Source organism: Dendrobium catenatum, unplaced genomic scaffold (genome assembly GCF_001605985.2).
Source record: "Dendrobium catenatum unplaced genomic scaffold, ASM160598v2 fragScaff_scaffold_334, whole genome shotgun sequence".
Lineage (NCBI taxonomy): Eukaryota > Viridiplantae > Streptophyta > Magnoliopsida > Asparagales > Orchidaceae > Dendrobium > Dendrobium catenatum.
In genome coordinates, this window is record NW_021318796.1 from 5,010,171 (window position 1) to 5,025,579 (window position 15,409).

Consider the following 15,409-nt stretch of genomic DNA (forward strand, 5'->3'; position numbering starts at 1 on the left):
AGAAATTGCATTAAAATTAAAAAAAAATAGATAACCTAATACAAACTAGGTAAAAGAATCTAATAATCCCTTTTTAAACATAAAAAAGGGATCTTATTAAAATTAAATTTGTTAATTTAAACTTATTATAAATGTAATGAAATCTACTATCTCCTATTTTGAAACTGTTGAGATGCAGGGGATACCAAAATATAAGACAACCCGAGGGTTGATTAGTATCCTAGAGTTCCCATCCAGTTAGAGAATAAGAAATAGTAGTGAAGATCTCATAAACATTTGGGAAAAGTTTAAATAATAAATTAAGACAAGGAAAAGGAAATAATATCTAAAAATAAAATTACAAATCAAAATTAAAATCCAAAAGTTTGGTATTAAAATGCCTTACTTAATTATCATAAGCTCCATCTTCAAGAAATTCTCTGTTGTGTTGCTATCCACGGGATAAATCTTTTGCATTTAGTTAGATAAATGGGAAGAAGAACCTTTCAAACCGTTCTTCTCTTTATGTTCAGTCATCTTCCTTCTAGGTTGTTCTTTCACCGGTCCCAATGCTTGAAGTTCTTTGAATAAAACATGCTTTGGTCCGAGAGAATCATTCTTTTTGGCAAAAAAGTTGTTATCTTTTTTAAGAATAGTTCTCTTGAAATTCAAACTAATAGCTGATTGAGGAGAAGTAGAATCATGAATTGAAGTATTAGTGTAATTACCATTAACACTAACATCAGCCGCCAAAGAAGTAGAGGGAGATTTAATAGCAGATTATGTTAGAAAATTCTCCTGAATACCATAATTTTTGAATTCAAATTATGGTTTGTGAGCTTCCAATAAATCAGCATCTTGAGGAGAAACGGTAGCCTTTGTAGGAGTTAAAGCCGAAATTTGAACATCCTTTTTTTCAGCCTCCAAACTTTGTGGAATTTTAAAAATTACAGCTGTGTCTGTTGGAGAGAAAACCTGTTCTAGAACCTCTTAAACAGCTTTAATAGAAATCGAAGAATCAGCTACTATCTGAATTTTTGAACTTTCAAAATTTAAATTTTGTAAGTTCAATTTTTCAAAAATTCTGGTATCAATCTTATCAGTTTTTTTTAACAAATCAGCATCCATGTTATCCACATCATCCAAGGCATTAAATGAATTAATATCACAAATAGAATCCTGAGAAACAAGCTGTTGCATTTTGAATTTTAATTTCTGGATAATCGCCTCTTCGTCACCTTCCTTGAATCCAGCATCTTCATCACCTTCCTTTAATCTTGCATCTTCTTCACTTTGGCAATGGAAACCTGCACCTTCCAATGGATCTGACATCAGTTCTAGATCATTTTCTTCAGCCAATGTTTGAATATTTCCATCTGGTTCAGCAAGAGAACCCGTTCCAGATTTTACTGATTTTGAAAAACTCTTGTAATTAAAATGATTCCTCACTGATTTCTTCTCGTTTTTTGAATTTCACTTGCAACCAAGGACCATACTGATTTTGAGATTGATTTGAGATGGAAGGAATTTCTTCAACATTAGGACAAACTGAATCAATATGTCATATTATCCCACATTTGAAACAAAGTGAAGATAGATTTTTGAATTCAAACTTTGAAAAAATCTACTATGCAACCCTTCAACCCATATTCCAGAAGGGAGTTTAGAGTTCAAATTAACTCGAATGCATGCTCTAGCAAATTCTCTTCTTCCCCACCTAAACATACTACCATCTAATAGAATTAAGGTCCCAATTCTAGAGACAATTCTAGTGATATTGGACTCATCCCAGCAGTCTAGGGGTAAGTGAGGAAGACGAACCCAGATCGGAGAAGTAACACCTTCTAATGAATTAGGAGAGAAGTTAGGAGACCATTTGTCTAACCCAACTGCAAAACCTCCTACAAACCATGGACCACCATTAAGAACTTCTTCCATGACTTCATGAGATTGAAATGAAAATAAAAGCCAATCTAGGCCAAGCAAGGTTAAGTGGAACCCTCCATATTTCTTCCATTGCTTTCTTAATTCAATAGCACATTTTGAGAAAGGAACATATTTTGCAAGATTTTTAACCACCAAAGATTTATTCAAAACTAGAATATTGGATTTTACTTTCTCCATATCCAATTTAACAACATTTGGATCTTTAATCTCATCAAGATTATTATTCCAATTAATTTTAATGTTTGGTTTTTTGATCCACGCATTTGAATTATCCAAATTTGAAGAAAATTAGGATTATTGATATTAATGTCAATATCCTTGTTATTCTTCAAAATATCAATGAAACCACTCCTTGAAGAAGAAGCTTCTTTATCATTTGCTCCAAAAAAAGAAATCGGTAAAGGAGATTTAGGTAACTTCTTAGAACCCAAAATTACCTCTTTTCCTTTACTAGAATCCGACAAAGGCTTATGTTTAGCCAATAAGCCTCCCTCTTTGATCACAAGAGGATATTCTAAAATCCGAAAATTGTAAGGAGAGATGCGTTTGAAGGAGAATCTACCTTTTGAATCCAACATAATTAGACTCACGATAGATAAAATATATTTGGTGTGACTGACCACCTTCTACCATCTCCAATCCTAGCACCCGAAATCTTCAAAAACTTTTCCAAATCCTTCGTTGAATTAGAGAGAATTTCACAAAAAGAAAAAGTAAACACAAATTTAAACTTATAACATAAAAGAAAAAAATAATAAAATAAATAAATAAATAAACCCAATGAAAACATTGATAACAAACAAAAATACTGCAAACAAAAACAGACATACACAAATAAATAAATACACAAACAAGAGTTTAAACATCATCTTGCTCCTGGTCTGATGATTCAGATGCAAGGTTTATTTAGTAGATTTTTTGCTTTTCATTATTTACCCTTTTTACAATTTAGTTAGCTTTACTCTATTCTTTTGCTGGAAGAGTTCTCAAAGTATGGTACTAATTTTTTATATGTCTAGACTTCCTACATCCAAAGCAAACAATGTAAGAAGAAATCTTAATATTCTTACCATTTTTATCTTAATTCCACTTTTGTTGATGCTTATGTTTTGGTGAGCTTTTTAATTTCCTTGACAAGTTATCACTTTCGTCACCAAATAAACCACTTTCTCCATATTTTTAGAGTTTAGCACTATCATCTCTCATGTATCCAAAAGTCTTTGGTCTAAACTTTGGTTGTAGGCAATGAATGAGCCAATCAAATTATCAATAGAATATTCATTCAAATTTTTTGATTCATAAATAGAATCAACTTTGGCATCAAATTTATCATGTAGACAACGTAGAATTTTATTGAATTTTTAAAAATTTGAAAATTCTTTACCTAAAGAATGTAATGATGTCACAATTTGAATAGACCTAGTATACATGTACAAGATCGTCTCATAAGGTTTCAGGCAAAATAGTTCATAATCATGCATTAAAGTATTCAACCTGGATTACTTGATTCCACTAGTGCCTTCGTATATAGTGTGTAATTTATCCCAAATTTTCTTATCAGTAGTGCACGCATATACAAACATATAATCTTCAAAATTTATAGCATAAAAAAATAGTTTGTTGATTGAGCATTCAATTGAGCGTTAATTTGTTCTTCCCCACTCTATTAATTAAAAGGAATATCAGTTTTAATTTCATCTTTAACACGTGATGGTACAAAATAACTAGTTAAAATCATTTGCCATATTAAATAATAAATTGATTGCAAGAAAGTAGATATGTAAATTTTCAAAAAATCAAAAGTAATATTTTAAAATAAAGTTGGTATGGTGATTGAATATCCTTCTACAATATTACGATTATAAAAATTAGCCTTTGATTAAAATTCAAAAGTTTTGAAAACTCATTTTTATGAATCCCTCTCTGATACCCTTGAAAATTCATTAGGGATGTTAAGCCCTTATGAACTAGTCCTGAGGCTAACCAAGAGGGAGGATGAATTGATATTTAAATCTTCTTTAACTAAAAGAAAAATCTTTTTATATCTTATAATATAAACAAATTAAATTAATTATAAAAAGATCAATCAGAGAGTTCACCCAAATAGTTAATAACAATAAAATAAAGAACAAAAATAATAAAGGAAAGAACACACCAGATTTATAGTGGTTTGGTCAAACCTTGACCTATGTCCACTCCTCGGAGGTGCCCTACGACTATTTCACTAAACTAAATGTCTCTCCTTTAGCCCTCACAATTAGGCGGAGAAGCCCTTATAAAATCACTTCCACCTTCCCTAGTCTGGTGGAGTAGCCAAGTCTTTTGATACCAAAGAGATCTTCTTCTTCCCAAAACATCCCTCAAAACTAACCTTGAATTCGATGGTACTAAGGTGCAAGCTTGCTAGAGCAACTATATGAACCCCCCTCCACACTCCCTTGAAACCTCCTCTAAGGATCTTCTCCCTCTCTCAAACTCTACCCTTTCCTCTCTCCCTTTCAAGTTTTCTCTTCAAGTTTCCTCCAAAAAAATGAAACTTCAATGGCTTCCAAAGACACTTTCAAAGTCTTTAACAAAGCTTAAATATAAGAGCTCAAAAAATGCTCTTAAATGCACCAAACTTACATTATCATCCAGGACAATTATAGGATTTTCCCATACGATGCACTTAAAAGAGAGCTTCAAAAAACTCTAAAAACTCAATTTCAGTGCCAAAAATCATCTTTGATGATCTCAGGATCATCGAGTACAGCATCTAGAATTATACCTGATAGTCCTGAACATTATTAGGATAGTCTAAGATAATCAGTGCAAATTTGTACAGATCTTCCAGGATGATATTGTGGATCGTCCGAGATAATTAGAAGAAAAATTATGGTATTCCATCTTGGACCATTTAGGAAAATCAAGTATGTTGATAAACATCATCCTGTATGATATACAGATAGTCCAAGATGATCGAATTCAAAAATTTAAATATAATTAATCCCCTAATCACATGATCAATTTAGGCATGATTTATATTGATCGTCTAGGATGATCTAGGTCTTCCGAGATGATTAGAATAAAAATTGAATCTTAAAACCTTGCCTAAATTATCATTGGCGACAGTTTTCCAAGATCATAAAGGATCGCCTTTGACGATCCAAAATTGTTAAGTACGATTAGTTCAAAACGTGATCTTCTAGATTTGACTAGATCTCACTCCCCTGAAAGTCTATGTGCATGGTCACCAAGCAAGCATACTCCCTTACAGGACTTGACTCAAGAAATTAAAAATACATTAATGAATATTACAAATAAAATATGTTCTACCAAAACTTGAGTCTTGAATGCTGCATCATAATCTTGAAAAGTTAGTATATACATAAATAAATATATATTATAAATATAAGTAGACAATAAAAAGTGTGCCATAATATTTGTTTTCATCAAAAACATAAACTCATAAGCTCAAGTTGCTACAGAAGCCACCTATAATTTTAAGCTAACAAAAATTATTAACATCTTTTATATGCTAGAAATACTAGGCTTTCCTATAGTGATTGCAAACTAACAACTAGGATAGTAATGAAAGTTAAAAGATGTTTCATGATTAGACCAAAGAAAGAGCGATCAAGATCTAAAACCAAACTAAAGGGAAAAAAAAGATATAAGCAACCATAAGCTCAAGTTATAACAGGAATGGACCATAAAATAAAGAGAAGGTTAGAAGAAGAAATAAAAATCAAATTGAAAACCAAGCTACAAATAAAAACTCAATGAAAAAAATAAATGCAAAAGTTAATTCAAAACACAAGAATAGTAATTGACTAACAGAAAACAAAAACCTCCAGCACAAAAAAGCTCCGATCAATAAAATAGACATGCGAGACAAAAAATTAACCTACTCCATAAAGAATTACAGGGTAGGATACAACAACAACAAAATAATCAATCAAAATGGTCTAAGAGAACATAGATAATTGGTAAAATTATACATTCCTAATATAGAGGAAGCCCAATTTATAAAGGTTTATCAAACCTTTAAAATCATGAAGTTAAGATAAATTTAAAAAATATATAATTTATTTCAAGCTTAACTAATTTCTTTATTAATAAGCCAGTCAGCACAGCTATTACCTTCTCTCTATATATGGATTATAATGTAATCTAACTTATCTAAAGTGTCAAAATTTTCCTAAAGAGGTAATAAAGACTTGCATTATTATAGTTATTGAATTGAATAAGGTTAACCAACATCAAAGAGTCAGATTTAATCAATTTTTTTTAAAATATATATGGTACGAACAAAATTTAAGTCCAATATATAATGACATATCCTTGGAAATAATATCTTTAGTAGTAGGAATAGGAGAGGCAAAAGAAAACTTCATAGTACAAGGATGATCTCTCACATTACCACCACAATTGGCCTTTAGGATCAAAATGGAGCCATCGTTATTAAGTTTAGCTAGAGTAAAGCAGGTTTCTTCCAATAAAGGATCATTGGTTGTGGCCCCCTAATGTCAAAGTTTGAGGAATTTAAGAAGAAATATGACCAACTCTTATTATTCACAAAGTTCATAGAAAGAAGTTATTTAGTTAAAATAAGCAGATGAATTTTATTCCTGAGATTGATAATAATCCTTTCAGAGCTCATCTTAATATTAAGATGTTTATAGCTGTTTCTTTCAATCCAAATTAGTTAAATAAATATAGAAACTATGTCTCAACACCAATGCCCCAATGAAGAGGACAAATGTACATAATGAGATCTTTTGCAGGAATTTGGGCTCCTCAAATGACCAATGTTAACGTCTTCCTGGTTGTATTATACTGGTTGTCTCATACCTTGTTGGTTCCATCTACAATACCATGGTGGATCTATCATTTTCAGATGAGGGGCATTTTTTTTTCTTTGCTCTTGTCTTTTTTAGATGTTCTTTCTTTAGTTTTCTTTGCCTATCCACTCTTTTGTATTGAAGAGGAATAGTAGATGTTTTAGCTAGTTTGTACTCTTTTGTACCCTTTTTTTTCTTTTATGGAATATCTTAACATTGGGGAATAAACTATCATAGGAATCACAATAGATATATGACCAATAGATTTATAATGGAACCATTTAGTAAGGAGGGAAGAATAAGAAGCATTAATGTAGTTCACATTAAACCCAAAGGTATTATACAAAAGATTCCAAACATTATTAGCTATAGGCCCATCTTGAAAAACATGTTTGAAAGTTTCAAAATTAAAATAGCATTAACATTTAGATGTAATATATAAGCCTTTCCACTTCAGGATTGCATCAATATGTTTTAAATTCTGTAAAAGTCTCTAAGAAAAGATAAAGATGTTGATGGGAGTAATCGAATTCCTATTTTTTTCAAAATAGATTTTGTGGGAGACCTAGTTCTTAAAATATTCCAAAACTCTTTCATACTAAACTTCCCATGTTAAGAAAATTAAAAATAGGTCAATCAGAAATAGACGTATTGATAGGAATTTCATATATAACATCTACCACATCATTAGGAACTTAGTCTAATAGAAGATTATAATTCCAAGTGTCATCTAAAATAGGATTAAAAACTTTTAGCTATCAATAGAAGACAAAGTGTGTATTAAAAAGACTATCAATGGAACTATTTCCTAACTAAATATCTTGCCAAAAAAGGAGGAATTATCTTAATTGTGATATAGTTGTATTATGTAGCATTCAAAGTTTTACTAGTATAAAAAATAACATTAAATTTCTTATCCAGCTTTTGACCAAGAACTACACCTATAATAAAATCACTTGCATCCCACATAAAGATAAAAGGTAAAGACCAATCAAGAGCAATGATACTAGGTGCATATATCAAATATCATTTTAAAGTTTTAAATGCTTCAAGACAAGTAGTATCAAAAATAAAAGAAGCATCTTTTTTCATACAAATGACATAATGTTCTAAAGAAAAATCCTTTGCAAATCTTCTATATAATTATGAATGTCCAAGGAAGCTCCTATTTCCTTTACTTGAAGTAGGTCAAGACCATTTCTCCATGACTTGAACATTAACCTTAAACACTTCTAGTCATTTCTTAGATATCTTATGCCCTAAAATAATTCCTTTAGTTATCATAAAATGACATTTTTCTTCAAAAGAAAATCTTGATTGCATCTCTCTCAGAGTCTGATATGGTTTAGCCCTCCACGCGATGCCTTTGTCCATCATGGCATTTTGCGACTGTCGACTTAAGGGAAGTGTTTTCCATCTTTCCTCTTGGCATTTTCTCTTTTTTGTTATGTTTCCATGGCTATCAAACTAATTTTCCACCTCCAATTGTTCTGGCTGGAATGACATAAATCAAGTGATTGATCCAAGCTTTTTAGATGGGCATACCTCTTCTCATTCATTTCTTGCTAGGCTTTCCCCTATGTTAGATTTTCCCAATCTTAAAACCTCTACTCACTTTGGCTTACCTTTCTATGGATTTTGGAGGAGTATTTTTCTTTAGCAGCTCCTTTTGAGTTCTCATTGATTGGAATACTTCCCGATCTTAGACCTTCAAATAATATTATTCATAAAAATTTTTTACCTTAAACTCATTAGTAATATCTTTATTATTCTTTAAATCCTAAGAATATTTTGATTAAGTTGGTAAAGGAATTAAACTATAGTAGTGTCTTCTCTCATTGTTCTTTTTTCATGAATAACTATTTTTATGAAGTTATATAAGTGGTCTCTCTTTTTTTATGTTAGTGTTAAATCTATTATTATCTCGATTTAGGTTTTCTTCCCTAACATATACCCCCATCTCTTCTCTCCACGTATCCTTCATGGTTTGGGGTCATTGTTTGTTAGGCCATTAAAAATTGATAATTCCACTATGATTAGTTATTTCCCTTTTGTTGCTCGCATTCTTATTGAGTTAGTTATCACCAAATGCTACCATGATAGAGTTTAACTTGGTCTTGATATGTTCTGGTATGTCCAGTTAATGGAAATGGAGTTTCCTCCTTTTTATCACTGCAAGTCTTTTCACCATTCAAATTTGAATTTTCCTTCTTTGCATCCTCCTCTTATGGTGAATTCCTAGAATGTTAAACTTGGCCCTAATGATACTTGTTTCAATGGTGTTATCGATCAGGTTGATGATGGAAATCATAATATTACAGTTGCTTTGATGCCTAGTGTAATTCCTATGACTATTTTTTAAGAAAAGAATGAGGGTGTTAATGATGTTGTGAGTGTAAATACTTGTATATTGAACCTTATATATAGTCCCACCTTATCCCCTAATTCTTATGATGGTGATGGTGTTCATGATGAAATTGTTATAGCTTATTCTAGTTTAAATTTATGTTCATAATTTCATGTTGGAACCTAGAGAGTATCAAGCTAACAACACTATGGGTGATTTGGTTTTTGTGGATGCTAATACTTCAATTGGTATGGATGCTAATACTTTGACTATTAAGCCCCAAGAAGTCTTTCTTAACCCTAACATTGGTGATACTCTATTTAATTCTAGTTCGGATGTTTATATAATGGTTCCAAATATTTCTTTTCCTTCTTTTTCTGTTGTTGGTGGTGACATGAAGGCAAATTTAAATGATCCAATTAATCAATCTGATTGGATAGTTAGTAATTCTGGGAAAAATTATGAGCAAGGGGCATCTTGTGGTGACATACCTTATGGTTTGTTCGAAGATGTTGATTTAAATGTCATTCAAGTTATGAATGAGGGATTCTTTGTGGGTTCTGGTAAGAATGGTGAGAAAAATAAATGAAAGAATTTAAATTCAAGTAATCTAGTCGCAAATCCACTAGATCCAATGTCAAATAGTGTTGGATTAAGGCTGTTTCTTTTGGTGTGAGGTTTCTCTTGATTTGGGTTTTGTCTATGTTAATTTAATTCAAGGTATTCTTACCTTATTTATGGTATTTCTTTATCTACTTTGGTGTTTTGTTGGTTGGATGGCTTTTGGTGTTGTTGTCTTATTTTATATGGGTCATGGCTATTGTTGGGTTTGGGTTTTTAGGTGTTATGTTGCTTTCCTACTATAGGTGGTATCACTTTAATTGTTTCAGTTTTGTTTTTTCTTTACTTTGGAGCCTCTTAACTTGATGCTGAAATCTAAAAGCTAGTGTTGCTAAGCATGGCTAGAGGCTAGTGTTGGTGTTGCTAACCGTCTCGGCTGCTTTACTTGGATCTGGTTCTTGGGTTTGCCTTTTTTATTAGTTTTTATTTTTTTGTAAAAGTTAATATCTAAGCCTCATTAGGTTTTCCTTTAATTATTATGCTTTTAGATATCTTCTAATCCTCTAAGGACTTGTAACTTTTTTATTATGTAATGCATAGGACCCTATGTGGGTTTTAACACAAACATTTTATATTTTTCCTAATTTTATACTAAGTATATTTCCTTATATCTTTCAAGTACAAATTTAATTGATCTATATAAAAATTAAACATTTATAATAATTTCAATTCCCTACTGAATTAAATCTAAAAAGATAGATATCATACACCCTTAAAAAGTAGCAAGGGCATTATAAAGATCAAAAGACAATCTTCTAAAGGCAAAAGTCCCATAAGGACTAGTAAACGTAGTTTTGTCCTAGTCCTTATGTTCTATAGGAATCTATTAATACCCTAAATATCTTTGTAAAAAAATAAAAGTGCCCTTCCAACCTACACAATATCTAAGCAAGGGAAGGCAAAGGAAAATGATCTTTTCTAGTGGCTTTTTTTAGCTTGCTATAGTCTATACATATTCTCCAACCAGTTACTATTCTAATGGGAATAAGCTTATTAAATTCATTGGATATTATAGTCATACAACCATTCTTAGGTACACAACGAATAGGACACCCAAGTACTATCTAAAATTGGATAGTCAATTCTAGGATCTAGATATTTAAGTATCTCTTTATTGATAACTTATTTCATAGATGGGTTTAGTCTTTTTAAGTATCATCTTTTGATATAGAATTAGCCTTTATTAAAATTCAATGTATATACAGAGAGGGGCTAGCTCCTTTAATGTAAGTAATTAACTAACCAAAAACCTTCTTATAATTTCTTAAAACCCTAATCAACTTGCCCTCCTGTTCTTTTTTTATGCTTGCAGAAATTATTATAGGCAAGTTGAATCTTTTCCTAAAAAGGCATACTTAAGATGGTTGGGTAAAATCTTAAGTTCTAAAACTTGGGCTTCCTCTATATATGGTTTTAAGGTTCCTCCCATAATGGAATATCTATGGTTTTAAACATTTCAACAGTATCACCAATAGATTGAACAAACTCTCCTAAGTTGTCTCCATTTTCCTCAAAATTCTCATCCAAAGAGTTTTTTTTTTCAAACAATTCTTTCTTAAATCTCTATGATAGAGTTTCCTCTATATCAACTATAAAATAGTATCTATTCTTTGAATGACAAAATTTCTTTTATTTTAAGAATATCATTGGACACCTTTTAATCTTGAACCCTCAAAGTCAATTCACCTTTGTGAACATCAATCATTGCTTTCCCTATTTCTAAGTAAGGTCTCCCCAAAATAATTGTTATCTCCCTAAGCTCTTCCATATTTAAAATAATAAAATCATTAGGGAAAATAAACTTATCTACCTTAACAAGAACATCTTCTACCACCCCCATATGATAAGTGAAAGATCTATTAGCTAACCAAAGTGGAATAGTGGTGGGTTGAACCTCTCCTACATTAAATATTTTCAAAATCGATAGTGGCATAAGATTTATGCTTATTCTTAAATAACACAAAGATTTAACATAAAATTCATCTCCTATTATCCTAGGAATAGTAAAGTTACTTGGCTCTTTCAATTTCTTAGGAAGTTTTATTTTAATAAGAGCACTGTAGTTCTCTCTTACATCCATAGTTTTAAACTAACCTAACTTCATTTTCTTATTTAGACTTTCTTTCGTCAATTTAGCATAGGTGATCATCTACTCTATGGCTTCAAACAAGGGTATGTTTATGGTTAATTTTTTAAATACTTCTATGAAACCCCGTCCCATCCCCCCCCTACATCACAAAATTTAGATATTGTGCACTAAAAATTTATAATGAGTAACTTGATCAAAATAACTAATAATTAAAAGCTTAATAGCAACATTCCAAAATAACAAAATTTTACCATTAGATTTAGCTTAGAAAATTGAAACCCCAGCTAATTTTGACAACGACAAAGTTTGGTAACATTATTCAAAGGTTTAAGAATAACTATAAAATCAATATTATGAATCCTAATAGATTACAAATATGAGATCAAGATATAATATTACCCCAACCCTAATATTCCAAATAATATAATTTATCATAAGAAAATAGAATTAATAAAAGCGTAAGGTCTGGTTAATCATAATTTTGATGCTAAATTATCTTGCTTCTTCTTACTGCATCTTTTCTTCTTCTTCTTCTTCTTTTTTTTTAAACCAGTTTGAAATTCTCCTATGAGCCCTACATAGGGTTATACATAAATTCTTTATTATGTATAGAGTTCAACTTGACATCTGAGTAGATCTCTACTTTTTCCCAATTCAAAGTAGAGTGATTAGTAGGAAATTCCTCAGATGTCTCTAGAAGAGCATTAAAAGTACCATTATAGAAAAACTTTTCATTAGAAATAGTATGAGTAGAAATGCTTCCAATGCCCTTGCTAGAAGATGGAAGGTTTAGATGAGTGTTGGGAGGAGGAGGAGGATTATTAATATTTTTATCATAATTATTAGTCATGACCACAATGTTAACAACATTGCACAAATTATTAGGCTCCATATTTTTACTATCATAAGTAGTAGGAATAGTAACCATAAGATCTAACCCCTCAAAATTTTATTTAGTGATAGTAACCTTATTTGGCCTAATATCATTAGATATAGGAATAAATTATGGATTAACATTCCTAGCATTATCAGAAGGTAAAATAGAAGCAACATTCTACACATTCACTTTAGTTCTTTGTTTAAATAAATTTGGTTTCCTCAAGTGTGGATGCAAATGATAGAATTTAATTTTTTTAGAACCAATAGATTTACAATGATCACAAAAATAAATAAATAAAATAATTCATAACCATCTTCTGAATATACCCATATTTTTTTGGACCAATCAAAGCAAAATCATGATAAATTTTTGTTATATATATCAGACAAGAATTCATGCAATTGAGGTTCTTGATCTAAAAGTTGTAGCATTATTTATTTGAAGCTGACGTTTAAAAAAAAAGCCCAAACCATGTAAAATGTAATAAGAAAATAAGTGTGGGTGGAGATCCAAAAGGAGATCCAAACAGATATGATCTCAGATTATATAGATATATCAAAAAATGGTGAACACATAATTAATTTTATGACGCAATTATTCACATAGTATACTCTACAAGTATAAATTATGTTGTAATTCAAGTAATTTAAGAGCTTGATCAAAACATTTCAAGGGTCCAAAAGGGTCATAGAGAATTCACGAGAGAGCATTAGGTTGAAAAAAAAAAATTTTTGAATGGTGTCTAATAATGTCCAATGAAAAGGGACCTTACCTATCATTAAAAATTCAAAAGGAGTAGGGAGGGCTTGAATTTCTTCTTAAAAAATCCATAGTGTGGAAAAGCCACATCAAGTTGTGGTTTTAAATCTAAAAAAAACATTCAAAAATTAGATCCAACCAAAATATCCTTAAAGGAATTGAATTGGTTTTTACAAGCCATGAAACCATGATCAATCCTCTAGAGAGGAAAATTACCCATTTGGTATAAGGATGTTTCTGAACGAAACATCAGCACCAAGGAAAAAATGGAAAATGTAACAAAAAATAAAGGATCGCCTAGGCTAAGACAAAATAAAAATTTGAATGTATAAAAAGGGTAAGTGCTTTCCTCGGCAAGCAGAAGTAGGCAATAATGTTTAAAAGTGTATAGCTAAAGAAATCCCTAGCAGAGCTTCTATGTTCAAAACTGAAGTACAATTAGGTTAAATGATATATGTACATATTTTCTTTCAATTATAGTGTTAATTGTAAAGTATCCTCCAAAAGAAAAATAGAATATACATGCAATCATATTCATATGTCAATCACATCTCAAGGCAATTCAAAAATTAAAATTTTAAATTTTTATATTATTTCCCCATAGCAACAAAAAGTAGATTTGTCATCTTACTGCATGATCTCTCAAAATTAACAAGTAAGTCCTCTAGAACTTATATCCCATCAAATAGCCTTTCAATTAAGATTGAGTGAAGATAATCTTGGTTTTATTTATTTATGCTCACCCATTAAATACTCACCAACCTCAAAAAAAAGAGTTCAAGGTGAGGCTTCAAAAATTGAAAAAATAAGAAGCCAAAATGCGATAAATCAAAGGTGCATTTGGTAAATTACAAAAAGTATGGAGATTAAATACTAAGTAAATAAATGATGGATTATTGATCCTATAGGTACTTCAAGAATGTAGGATGAGAAGTTCAATAGTTACTTTAGTAAACTTTTGATGAACTAAAACTTCTCATGGGAGGATATTAGAGATCACCTTGAAGTATGGGGTACCACTTATTTACTATTGCAAATTGACCATGCTATGATTCATTGTAATCTAGGATCTCTAGTCTATGATTTTGATGATGATAAACAAAATTGATTGAATTATAACTTTTCTCATTAAATATTTTAGATATTTATTTTTTCTATGGGCACTAACATTACACGTAAGATACATACTATTCAAAACTACGAAAAGCTCAAGAATGGGTAGAATAGGAATGTCAAGTAAACAAAGTTCATAATTTTATTTTTCTTTATTTTCGATTTCTTGAGTCAGGCCATATAGGAGTGTATGCAATTGGATGACCATCCACACACAAATAGGGGGGGTTAGGTAAATTTTAAAAGTTATAATTTTTTATACTAATCGTATTATATGACTTATAATTATACTCTATGATTAATATATAAAGAATGGGATTAACGGCTAATTGAATAGTTAATTTATGTAAACTAATCATACTATACAAATCATTGTAAAATGAAAACTCTAGCCACTAGATAAATTAATAAATTCAAAATTCAATTTTTGAACTAATTGTTCTGTATGATCTAATTCATACTATACAAAAATTTGAAATCTTACTTAAATTAACCCCCATAATTAGTCAATCAAATTATAGTTTAATTAATAATAGTATATCATACTATATGATATTGATTATACCATACGAAACCATAATTTTTGGTCATTCCAAATGTCAAAATTAAAAGAGATGAAATTTCGTAGTCCCAAAGTTCATAAAAAAATGAAACCATAATTTTTTAGCTAATCATATTGTACTATTTTTATATCATTTTGGATGACCTACCTGAAATCAACTAATTGAAATGTATAATGATAGTAGTACGAGATGATTTATAGAGATGATTTCTAATTATCCCGACAATCATCTTGTATGAATAGAGAGAAAGCTAATATATCATATTATATGATCTTTGTCTCGTAATGC